The following is a 12,479-nucleotide window of genomic DNA, read 5'->3' as shown; positions in this document are numbered from 1 at the left end:
GACGTTGTACTTCTCTCAACAAGATAACTTCAATAATTGAAGTATTATATCTAAAATGAGATCGACATCTAAATATCTGGTAAAATCAGGCCACTACAGAATTTGTTTCTTGTTATTTAAAACCCAGATAATGCTGTTGAAAAAATAAATTGTCATCAGGTAATTAAATATTTCATCTTAGTATATAAACATGAGGGAACTGAACTAAATTTGTTCTGGCATTTCTTGACTTTCTAGTACTTGACTTTGAACCTGAATGTTCTTTGATATATAGGGTTGTGAATTTCAACATTTGCTTTGCATATTTTGAGGGGGAGGGGGACATGTGAGAAAATAATTCATTTCTACTCTATAAACATGAAGGTTACTGTCTTTCTCTTGGTTAATAAGGTCATGTTATTTAAAAATGAAACCAAGGCACACAATAACTTCATGGAGCTAAGAAGTTAACAGATATTCCTTAAGTTGGTCTGCAAAACACCTTGTGGTTGTTTTCCTGAAAGAAGTCTTTGACCTCTTCAATCATGAAACATCACAATAAATGCAGTTTTAAATCACTGAGCTGCGGCAGCTTAATCTGCGCCCATCCAGAATAAGTAAGAGTGCCTGAAGCATGCACAAATTTGTATTTTTGTTTTGTTTTTTTGTTTTGTTTTTTTTTTCCAAGGAAGCAGGGTGGCTTTAAAAAGAAGGGGAAAATGATACCTCACTACTGTCTTCTAGGTCGTCAAATGAACTTTCACGTTTGGTGTTGTGATGTATAAAGATGGCATTGGGGAAGCACTACAGTGTTTTTATATGCCTGCCTTTCAGACATATAAATCAGTGGATTTGAAAATCTGATTTCATTTGACTCGATCTGAAGAAAATGTATCAAAATAACTTTTTTCTGGGCTATTGTACCTCTTGCAATGGCACATTTTTTATGGTTGCTATCTGATGAGAACATGAAGTCATGAAAATACTTTGTTTCGCAAAAATCAATGCATCTTGATTTGTTCTTGCCAATACTTTCAAATGCTGCCCTTAACTTGCAAGTTACCTTGTATTTACAAGTAAGTTTTAAATAACAAATTTACTGTCTGAATGTTAAGTAGTGATTTTAAATGTCACTTTTCCAAATTGTTAAACTACAGCTGTAGTAATAATTACTTTAATCTATTTAGATAGCTAGTAGCCAGTCAGTTAATGAGCTTTGTTCATCCAAAGCTCAACTGCAACTCTCTGCCTCTCTGAACTCTTTTCATAATTTAGTTCTGTCATTACTGTTGTCAAGAACACAGCTCTTTGCTTTTGACAGCAGAGTAATACCCACCCCCAGATAATGTGCTAAACCATGAATACATGCATTTTCTGCTTCACCAAACTGCAGTGCTCTTCAGGTCACTCAGATGGAGGATTTCTGCACCAGAGCTGGTCACCCAAGATGTCCTTGTAGTCAAGGGACATGGTCCATTTAACGTATTCTGTAGGCTGATTTTATTGTGTAGTAAGGTGCCTCTTATATGGATGCTGTATTCTGAAGAGACTGTAGGTACCTAGTTGTGGGGTGGATTCAGCTTCAGGCTGATGCACTCATGTCATGTTACTTCTGCCCAGCTGGGTCCTTATGTGAGTGCCGTATCTCCCTTTGAATCAGTGGAGATGTTGTCCCTGTGGCTGGTGGCCAGGCACTGCACTGTGGGATTGCTCGCTGTGGACAACTGATGAGGCTGAACAGGGCATGGTGTTCTTGTCATCAGGATCCTGGGACTCATTGTGCTCTTCCAATCTACAGTTATTTAGGACAGTGATACATTAGAAAGCTAGCAGGTTATCTATGGGCTTTACTTTGGGTGTTGATTCTTACAAGCTTTTAAAAGACATGGCAGAGGGCACTAGGCAAAAAAATGAACAGTAAGCCATATTTGGCTTAATAAATGAAAGGTAAGCCATATTTTTAACAGGCTTTTCATTGTTCAGGTTTACCCGAATACAGTACACCAAAAAGTTCCCTTAGTTTTGTGATGTTGTTGTGTTCGTAAAACTTCTTTCTTCTGATGCTTTGCTGGAACCTTTAATGGAAAGTGGTTGATTTGGAAACCACCATTAAAAACATTGTGTATGGGAAGAGGCCTGTTGCATTTTCTATTTTTACGTTTTTTTTCCCTAAGGAATAACTTACCATATGTAACATGTCTTTGGTTATACACCCTGCCTTGCCAAACAACCGATATTTTCAGAGACTTAGTAATAGGCTGGCAGATACTAGTACATCTCACATGTCAGCTGGACAAAAGGAAGCAATGCTGTTGAGACTGTCAGCTACTGAAAGGCAAATATATTTTAAGGCCAAGGTTTGTTACTGAGTTGAAACGGATCTCAGATGCCTCTGGTCTGTTAACTTTGTAAAATGGCTGAGCCAAGGAAAAATGACAGATAAACTAGTATGTGAAATATTTTCTAACAGAATTAAATAGCAAATACATATGTAAATCAATTTATAAAAGGCCAAATCAGTTGTGGAACACAGAAGTTTCCAGCTGGTGCATACAATATTTTACAAGTCATTAGAAGATAGTAACTTATGAAAACAACCAGCTTAGCTAATGATGTCCTGGACTTAAAAAAGCAGCTATGAAGGATATTGCATAAGGCATGTTCCTTTCTCCAGAGATGTCTGTGGACTGAAAGGTGTTTAGGAGCCAGCCCTAGAGGGATGCCTTGATCATGAAGTAATGCCACCCTTCAGTCCACTGTCAGGCATGGTCCACATATAGCTTATGTAGCTTTTACCTTGTTTAAATCTGCTGTAAAAATAATTTTGTTTTCTTGTGAACATTTCTGTAATATTCATCATTCTTTCTTATCACAATGGTAGTACAAAGCAGCCTGATGTCATATTCAAAGTCCTTCGGGCCCAGCCGTCCACATGTGCCTCCAGTTCACCTGTAATACCAGCTAAACCACAGACATACTGTGTATTCAAACCATCTGTGGGCTTTATTCATTGCTACTGCTGAAGTTAAGGATGAGCTGTGGGCAGACATAAACACACTTAACCTCATTTTCTCCTTTTAAATCCCTTCTTAAAATCTCCTCTGCAATAATCCCTGAAAGAAACAAAAGTAGGTTAGCGATAGGTTATGGCCACCACTCTTGTGTTGGCTGGTGCTGTCCCTTTGTTTCCTCCTACTTCCTTGTCAACCATCCATATCCATATGCACCTGCTGGACTTTTTTTTTTTTTGAGTGTTTCAAGGCAGGATCTATCTTTTTTGTATTCTCTGAGCTTCCAATGTGCCTGTTGCCTGGCCTGAGTCTCCTCCACAACACAAGGAAGAGAAAATAACTGTAATGGCTCAGTGCCTCACAACTTTCAAAAGCTTTTTTCACAGCATCAAACGAGTAAAATGGGTGTTTTTATCATATGACAAAAGTGACAAATGAAGGCGTATGTCCTTCATGAGGAGTGTTCTATAAATACTTCTGATAATTTTAAAGGTCTGAGATGAGATATAGGTATTTTTTCCCTTAAGGGCTTGTGGCATTCCTTAGTGTTTTAATATCCGATCTCCCAGTGCTTCAATTGTAGGCATATGTTCAGCACTGCTGCAGGTCAGGAGCTTGGGAAATGGGAGGTTTGAGTATAGATGGGACATTAGCTCAGTGTTTTCCCAAGCATCCATAGGAGCTCTTTGCCAGAACCTATGGCACCAATTTATTTATAGAAGAGTTTGGGTTGGAAGGAACCGTAAAGATCATCTAGTTCCAACCTCCCTGCCATGGGCAGGGACACCTTTCACCAGACCAGGTTGCTAAAAGCCCCGTCCAAGCTGGCCTTGAACAATTCAGGGATGGGGCAGCCACAGCTTCTCTGGGCAACCTGTTCCAGTTTCTCACCAGGCTGAACAACCCCAGCTCTCTCAGAATGTTGTAATAGCAGAGGTGGTCCAGTGGCCTGATCATTTTTATAGCTTTCTCTGCACCTGCTCCAAAGAGTTCACATCCTTAATGCTGGGGGCCCCAGAGCTGAACATAGTACTGTAGCTGGGGTCTCATGAGAGTGGAGTAGAGGAGAGGAGTACACACTCCTTTTGGTGCAGCCCAGGACACGGTTGGCTTTCTGTGCTATGAGCACACACTGCCGGCTCATGTTCAGTTTCTCATCAACCAACACCCCCAAGTCCTTCTTGGGGCTCCTGTCAGTCCATTCTCTGCCCAGCCTGTGTTTGTGCTTGGGAGTGCCGTGAGAGTGCAGGACCTTAACCATTACACCTCTCCAGGTCTCCTGCCATGGTGACTTTTTATGCCTTCCAGAGTATGGACTGAAGGCGACATGATCCTATGGGCTGCAGGCCTCAAAAAATCAGTAATATAGGAGCCTTACCCTACTGTGTAGACCGTGAGCTTTTCCAAGGGGGCATGATGCATGCCTGTGCTACACGGACAGGCAGAGGCAGGACCACAGGCATTAGGAGCTGTTGGGCAGCATGTGTTTTGCCACAGACAGGCGTGTGGCAGAGTCACAGGCTCCACACACTTCTGCAATGCTCAGCTGAGCCTGGAGGCTGCTCCTATTGGGAGAGCATCAGCCTGGGAAGATGTGGGGGATTCACACTGGGACAAAGGTTTCTCCACACCTGCAACATGTATGGAGATTTCTTACACCATACTATCAAAATATAAATACTATAAGAAATACAAATATCAAAGACTTTTTTAACATAAAATACATTAGTGCTGTTACTCTTCAGTTGTTTTCTTAAAAATTAAGTTAATTGCCATGAGGATAGTGTTAATTGGAATAGCACATTTAGTCAACAAACATTTATTGAGAGACAGTAGTCTTCCTGTAGGTTGTATATCTCATAAAAACTCTCCAGTGTGCTGTTAAAAGCATTTTCTTCCTTTCATTGAAATATAGGGCCTACACACAATACATGGCAATGTGGGATAAAGTTTTTAGCTACTGTTTAGGATAGAAGTATTGTAATTGCCATTGAATCTATTTTTTAATGTCTCTGATGGCAAAGCTGGGCATTGTACTTTTATTATACAGGGTTTGATGGTGTTCCCTTCCTGAAATCATGCTAAATCTCAGTATATGTTTGTTTTTTTTTGGTGTATAGGAACATAACAATTTAAAATATCACTGTTTGTGACACTTCTGAGACAAGTAGCATATACTAGAGAGAAGTTAAACTTCCTTTTCAGTGGTATAAATCCTCTTGGTGATGTCTTTAGGTGAGCCATTGCTATCAGTAAAGCTGGTACTCTTCGAGGTCCCTGTACTTGGTGTCTTTTGCACAAAGTGTATCTCCGTTTTGCGTGCTAGGGTTCCATGACAGGTTGACTCATTTTATGATGGTGGATTGAGGTTGCTGGCATATGCTGCCCGAAAACTTAGTGAATAGGAGGAGTATATAAACATTATTTAAATATTTTCTGTATTTGTAGGATATCTGTCTATATGCACACACATAATGCATTTCTAACTCATGCTTGAATGAGCATAAGTGCATCACTCTTAATTGTGTGAAAGAGGTTCTAGAGTGAAAGTATAAGATATGATACTTAAGACATAATAGTACACTTCTTGCTTGTTGAGAAAGTCATACAATGGATCTAGAAATGGAAATAATCTAAAATCAAAAAATCAGAAGTATTAGGTCAGGCTTTTCCAAGCTGAATTAAAACATATTTGAAAGGAAGATCTCTCAGATGCAGCAAAGTTAGTTTTTGTTTCTCCAGAGAGTTTAAACTAGATATTCATGTTCAGGGTTGAAGAGGAGGTCATTGCCTGTGGGACTTCCGCTGCAGGGACTTACCTCCCTGTGGACACTGTCCGCAAAGCTGCCTGTTACAATGACACTTCTGGTAACGCAGACACTGGGATACTTTCTATCATGCATATGGATCCATATGCATCCATACTCAGTTTAAGCAACCACCAAATCATAGCAGCTTGGCTCAGTAGCGGTTTGGCCCCTCAATTATATTTAGTACTGTGACTAAAACGTACTGTATTCTCTTCCAGCTATTTTATACAAGGCATACCTTAACTGCTACTTGGGAATTTAGTTTGACGATTGTTAATCAGTTTAATCAGTGAAATATCCATGTCATGCTAATTCTTCTAAAGAAAGAATTGAGCACTCTCTGCCTTGACACCACAAGCAATGGATGTGGGCTTGGGCTTTCAGCCTTACTTCTGCATGTTCTTATGTCTGTATATTAAAATGCTGTATATTGTCTGAAGCCATCAAAACCATTTTAACTTTACGGCCATCCATTAAACAGAGCAAGCTGCAAACATCCCATTGAATATAACCTTTCTTCAGAGCTATTGATGGGCTTATTTTCAGAGCTAGTGAAGCTGGAGTCTGCAACTTGCTTTGAGGTAACTGAAAAAGAAAATGGGAAGAATCAGTCCTATCAATATACCATTGCTATGTTTGTATTTAGAGGCTTTTTAAACATGCCTTTGCAAATGATTGCCTTAAAGCTTTTAACGTTCTTGCACTGTAAGAAGCTGAGTAACATTGTCAGTGCTTATTCACAGCGTACTCTTGGCATATGTTCCTGCAGTCCCCATCAGGCAAAAATCCCCCTCAAATTAAATGGGCTTTTTGCCTGACACAGTCTCTCATTCTAACTAAATTAGCAGTAATATTTTTATTCTGAGCACATTCCCTAATAATTGTCCTCCACTAGTAAATACTTCACCGTATCAGTGCGATACAAGAGCTTTAAATTCTTTAAACCCAGCAACCATCTTTTATTTCAGGACTGGTTCTGTGGGAAGAGGAGATTGGGGGTTTTTGTATTGTGAGAGAGATCACTCCTAAAAACAAACTTGAGGGTATAATTAGGATATTGCCTTCTGAAATTACTACTTTAGAATGTGTGAAATTTGGAGTTCTTCCCCAGTGAGCACCTTCTGCATTAGGGACTGGGGTGGCCAGGTCTAGGAGGGCTGTGTTCTTTTTTTAATGCTTTTATTTTCCAGGTATGCATTAATATTGACAAGAGGCTGATTCATGCTAGACTACATTTTCAGTATGGATTTAATTCCACCAGGAGTCAGGGTAGTGAAACGCGCTGCATGGCAGCTGGCACAACAGCATTTTTAATCAAATAATAGATTCCAGCTGGTGGGGAGTCAACTGGGTTCTGAAGCAGACATGACTTAATGCAGATCTTCCTTATTTCTTTAATAAAGCACATTACCTTTCCATATTAAGCAAATGTAAATGGTGGAGGGGAAGTGAAGGAAAACAAATTTGCTAGGTTTGCTAGAAGTAAAACTAATTGTAACCTCATGAAGGGAGTTAAACAAGGGAGAATATGGGGATCAACCTCATGAAGTGAGTTAAACAAGGGAGAATATAGGGGTCTGTGTTCTGAGGGGTAAATTAACTTGGACTCTTCTCATGTATTATGAAATGATCTCTGTTTTGCAGGTGTGCTTGTGATTGCAAGGCTCATTTTCTATACTCTGTCCTTGAATATTGCATGGGTTGCTCTTTGGCTACCTACTACTGTCACCAGGAGTGATCCACACAGTACTTACGTGGCTAGGTTACAGTGTGGTGGTGTGAACGGTTAACCCCAGCAACCATGTGGGAGTCTTTCTGGTGTCACTGAACTGGACATCATTTCAGACACACCTTTTTCAGTAATGCTTTTTTTTTCGCTCTCACTAAAAGTGCAAAGATTTTGATAGGATCAGATAATGAGGACCTTATTGATATGTACAGCTAAAACAATGTATTTGTGCTGCAAAGATAAATCTAATGGTGTTGGAAAGGTCAGTGCATATTAGAAAATGTCTACAGGTGCTGCCTTTTCAATGATCTTTCTTGTTCGCTTCTATCCCACGATCTAAGCTCGGTACTTAGCCAGAACAAGCAACTCATTCATCTCATCTTGTTTACCAGGGCTTAGTTAATGCTGTTGAAAGAAATGGCAAATGCTACATACCCGCAGTACGTTGGCTAAGGCTTTTCCTTCTCCTGGTTTTCTCCCTGTCTGGAAGCTGGAAGCAATATATGCTTGCTAGTTGGCTTTCTGTTATTTGACCATTTGGTGTTCTTCACACAACTGAGGTGAAGTTCAGCATTACACCACCAGAATCAGCAGGGTCTTTGTGGGAGCAGGTATTCTGCTGTCTTGTTTGCAGCTGAGGAGCATGAACCTTTGTGGAGCTGATAACTCCCATCCCTTTAGCTCGGGCTGCAGAGATTTGGTATTTCACACAGCCCAGACAGAAAGTAAACAGAGTACTAAAAAGCATATCTGATGTGAGGAGACCGTTTCTGGGCTGAGTGATCCTCATTCTCTCCCAGTCCCCCTGAGGTCACTTGTTTCAATTGGGAGCTGCTGGACGATAGCAAGATGAAAGGTGTTGGAAGCAATCAGACTTCTTCATGACATCTGCTGAAAGTGTGTTACAAGCTTTTTCTTAAAAAAACAAAACAAAAGCTTTATTTTTACTTTTACTTGTGTTTTTATTTATTTGTTTATTCAGAACTTCATCCTCAGTAAGAGTCCTGTGGAAGAGTAATAAGGAGTATTTTTATGTAGATAGCTGCAATTAATATAAATCTATCAATCCAAACTAGCAAGAAAGTATTGATTGCAGTGTTTTTTGCACTACCTTCTGACAAGATGGAAAAGTGGTGAGAGAAAAACAAAGCCGAATTGATCTTATAATTTCAGGAGTTGTCTTGAAAATAAAAATAAATATTCACATAGCTTCAATTTATTGCCTGTATTTTAATATGGTGTTTCTGTAGTTATTGTCTGTTTCTGATATTGCAGTATACAGTAGAGACCTTCTGTGTTAGTTTTGGTTTTGCTGTGTCAGTTGCCGTGTTCCTTATGTAGCTTATTGATATCATGAGTAAATTTAAAAATGGTTCTGAACATGGAAAATGCACGGAAAAAGTAATCCGAAATATAGCCAGTACTGATAGGGGTTTGAAGGAGATGCTTAGGTAAGTTTTTTTTTTTGTATTGAGTGTTATGAAAAATTCATATTAATCTTCTGTTGTGCATTGGTAATTCAGGAGGTGCACTGGAAGCCTGGTTGCTTGTGTCTGTGGTCAAACCTAATTTATTTTGATACAAAATGCTAGATTTGAAGCTTACTTTTTTTCATACAGAAGCAATACTGGGCCTTTTTGAAATGTTAATAAAACAACATGGAGAAAAAAAAAAATCATCCCAGAGCAGCCAAGTGTGTTTTGGCCAGGCACTTTCATGCACACCAAGAACTCAGCCTCAGGTCTGTCATCTAACACATCCTGAACAAACGCTGTTTAATGCAGACAGTCAATGGCTTTTGGTCAGTGACTTATCTCCTGTTTTCTCCTGCTCTCTTTATTCATCTGGAAATCTTAATCCACATCTGGGAAATACTTCTAATATCCACTTCCTTGGGAAGTGATGTATTACTGCAAAAACATATGCATTGCCTTCAGTTTCAAAACAAATTTAATAAATTTGGAGCTAGCTTTGGTAATTTAAACTAACCTGGGTGAGCAGTGGATATGTTCACATTTTCAGAGGGACCTTTATGTTCTCTAAGGTCTATGCTGATGCACATCCAGCAGTTGAGGTTGTGGTGAGCAGGTTAAAGGTAAGGGTTTGCCTACAACCTTGTCGACTGGATTGGCAGTAGACAGGTTTTCATTTGGGTGTATTGAGTTTCATGTGCCACATGCAAAGATTTGAACAACAGTTATTGGGTTTACTGAAGTTGTCTCAGATTTGCAGGATTCATTTCAATGAAAACTGATAAATTAAGGGTAAAAGATTACATATTGGTTTAAGAAAGCAGCTATTTCAGAACTAATTAGTCTATTTATGAAATAATCTAATAAATATTTAATTATTTGCTTGATTCTTATAAACAAATATTGTGCTTGTAGATGCTAATTACTTAAGCAGAGCTCTTCACTTTGCATGGGAAGAGTTATATTTGTGTTGAAGTGTTTGTTGTGTTCATGCCAAAAACCGACCAAAAACCCTCATTAGGATCTGATCCTTCAAATGTGCATGTGCTTAACTTGACTGCTCAAATAATGTTTTGGCAGTGTTGATTTCAATACTTTGATCATGAAATACCGCATGTAAGGGGGGGGAATTAATACAGCAGTGGTGTTGATCTGCATAAAGAGTCATTAACACGTTGCACCCTTCCCTGGAGGCAGAAAACCATGTTTTTGCTGAGTTGATGAATTAAACGAAGTTGCTCACCAGAGATATTTACTGTCTTGAGATCCATTTTGCTGTTCCTATCTTAGCCTGAACTCGGACTTCAAAGTGACTCTTCCTGTATTTTGCTGTACATGGGTTTCTCTGGGTGCTGCTTTCCAGTGTTCAGGCTCTTACTCCTGTTCACAATGTATTACCTGCAATATCTTTGTCACGGTTCCCTGAGCTAGACTAGGGACAGCACAAAGACATTTATAAAGGTAAACAAGAATATTACTTGAGTGATTTTACAACAGAAGGTAATTTGTTTGCCCAGTGGAAGAAGAATGTTTACTATCTAGCAAGGAAGTACTTTCACTTCAGGCTTTACTAAGTGGAAAAAATTACTGCATCTTAATGCTGACTGGAGGCCCTGAACCTCTCATGTAGATACCAGCTGAGGTTTTTGGGGATAGAAGAGTCTTGGGACCTAGCAGGGGATAGGCTAAGGCAAGATTAAGGGAGAAGTATGAGAATTAAACTGAAAAGCCATGTAAAATTCATGAAGGGTGGGAAGAGGATATCAACAAGAAGATGGCAAGGGTGGATTTCTGTGATGGTTGCTTCTGAAGGATGGCTGGCAGACACTCCATCTGACAGCATTTCATATGCATTTCTGCCTGGCCAAGATCTCATTTATAAATCTAAGATGGTATTTGAATTTCTTCTGTGCTACTCCTGTGTGGAGTTCTTCCTGTATTGGTTTCTGTGTTTATTTTCTCAAAGGAGAAAAAATTTGCAGACTCCCCATATATTCTAAGAAGAAAAGCCAGCCCTTTATTTAAGCTGGCTCTCAATATGCAGAAAGTTGCCTCCAAAAGAAAATGCTAATGTTTGGCTTTGGGCTTTCCTGGGAACACAAATAAACTCCTGTTTATTTTTCATTTTCCGAGATTTTGTAGGTGTTTTTATTTCTTCCTTGTTCTTTGAAGCCTTTTTTGCTACTTATCTAGCATCTCACATAACTTTGATATTTATCTTTGCAATAGAGTAATTTACATGAAGATATGCAGGGGTTTGAGAATGTTTTCTTAACCAGTAGACAGAATAGGAAGTTAAAAATCATCTGTTTTCCATTTGGTATCTATTTTGCAGTGCATGTTGAAAGAGACATATGCCGCTGCATGTGTGATGAGGCTAATTCTGTCTTTGCCTTAGTGGAGTCGTTGACACTGAGCTTCTACTCTGATGAATTAAATGAGGAATTACGAAATTAGGTTCACAGTAGGCTCTCTGAAGATTGCTTTGTTATTTGCTTGCTCAAAGCTCTGTGAAACTCACCCAGCCCCATGTCCACCCCTGCCACTGTGTTCTATTTCTTGATGGTCATCCAAAGGAAGCTAGGAGTGATTGAAGGCTTCAGGCGCTTCGGGTACAACCTTGCTGTGAAACTAAAATCAGTTCTACCTGGTGAAGTGACAAAAACCTATGTAGGTCAGACTATCCCAGTCTTCCCAGAGTTTTGTTTGCTGAGGCTACTGATGGCACTCCCAGTACCTTTCAGCATCAGAGACTCATGGAAATGGAGTACTGTAAAGGTGAATTTGTGAGTGGATAAATTTGTCTTTGACTCCACAGCATTTGCAGATTGTCTAAGTCAGGGATACTGCAGAGGATGGCCTGTGGCCAACCACATGATCATTTTGACTATGCACATCTGAACCTCCATGAATGGCATTGAAGGATTTCTTTTTAATGAGCATGTTAAACATGGGACAAATTTAATTTTAGTATTGTCATTTAAAGTAATTTCTGATACAGATGATTTGCTGGCAAATGAGACATTAGGTCCACGATAATTTGGGGCTCATCCAAGTTTCTGCTCCTCTAAATGCAACTGATCCAAATGATGGTTCAGCTATGCATAGTACTTTAATGGAAATGAGTTGTTCTGACTGTGATGATGAATGCAATAGATAAACCCCCTATGCATTAATAACAAAAATGTACCTGCTGTCACCTCCTTAAAAAACCCTGAAACCTCAGTGTGGTTGGCTGTTACTATCATCCACTGCAAGTGGAACCTGTTTTAAACATGCAAACACCTCAAATTTCCCCATGGGTATTTTTAGTGCATGTTATAGTGTTACTATTGAGTATCTGAAAATATCACAAAAAATTTATGTATATAAGAATATTGAAAAATTGGAAAAACAGTCTAAGTCAGTATCAAAGAAAAGAAACTAAAGCTTAGAATAAAACCCTCTATAATGAGGCATGTCATATTTTATACAGCAG

General features: G+C 39.2%; 1 protein-coding gene across 4 annotated transcripts in view; it reads left to right on the top strand.

Moving 5' to 3' along the window:
- PAG1 (phosphoprotein membrane anchor with glycosphingolipid microdomains 1) overlaps positions 1 to 12,479 on the top strand; it is a 111,715-nt gene that overhangs the window by 29,922 nt on the left and 69,314 nt on the right. The window contains exon 2 of one of the 4 annotated variants that reach the window (XM_062641559.1): positions 6,282 to 6,381. The exons of the other annotated variants lie outside the window; for them this stretch is intronic. The gene's annotated coding sequence lies outside the window, so the exon portion shown is untranslated. The remainder of the gene's footprint in view (positions 1 to 6,281; positions 6,382 to 12,479) is intronic. 4 annotated transcript variants of the gene reach the window in all.

Source organism: Pezoporus occidentalis, unplaced genomic scaffold (genome assembly GCF_034315485.1).
Source record: "Pezoporus occidentalis ecotype Australia unplaced genomic scaffold, CSIRO_AGI_Poc_V1 ctg69, whole genome shotgun sequence".
In the NCBI taxonomy this organism is placed as follows: domain Eukaryota; kingdom Metazoa; phylum Chordata; class Aves; order Psittaciformes; family Psittacidae; genus Pezoporus; species Pezoporus occidentalis.
This window is presented reverse-complemented; position numbering and strand designations above follow the sequence as displayed.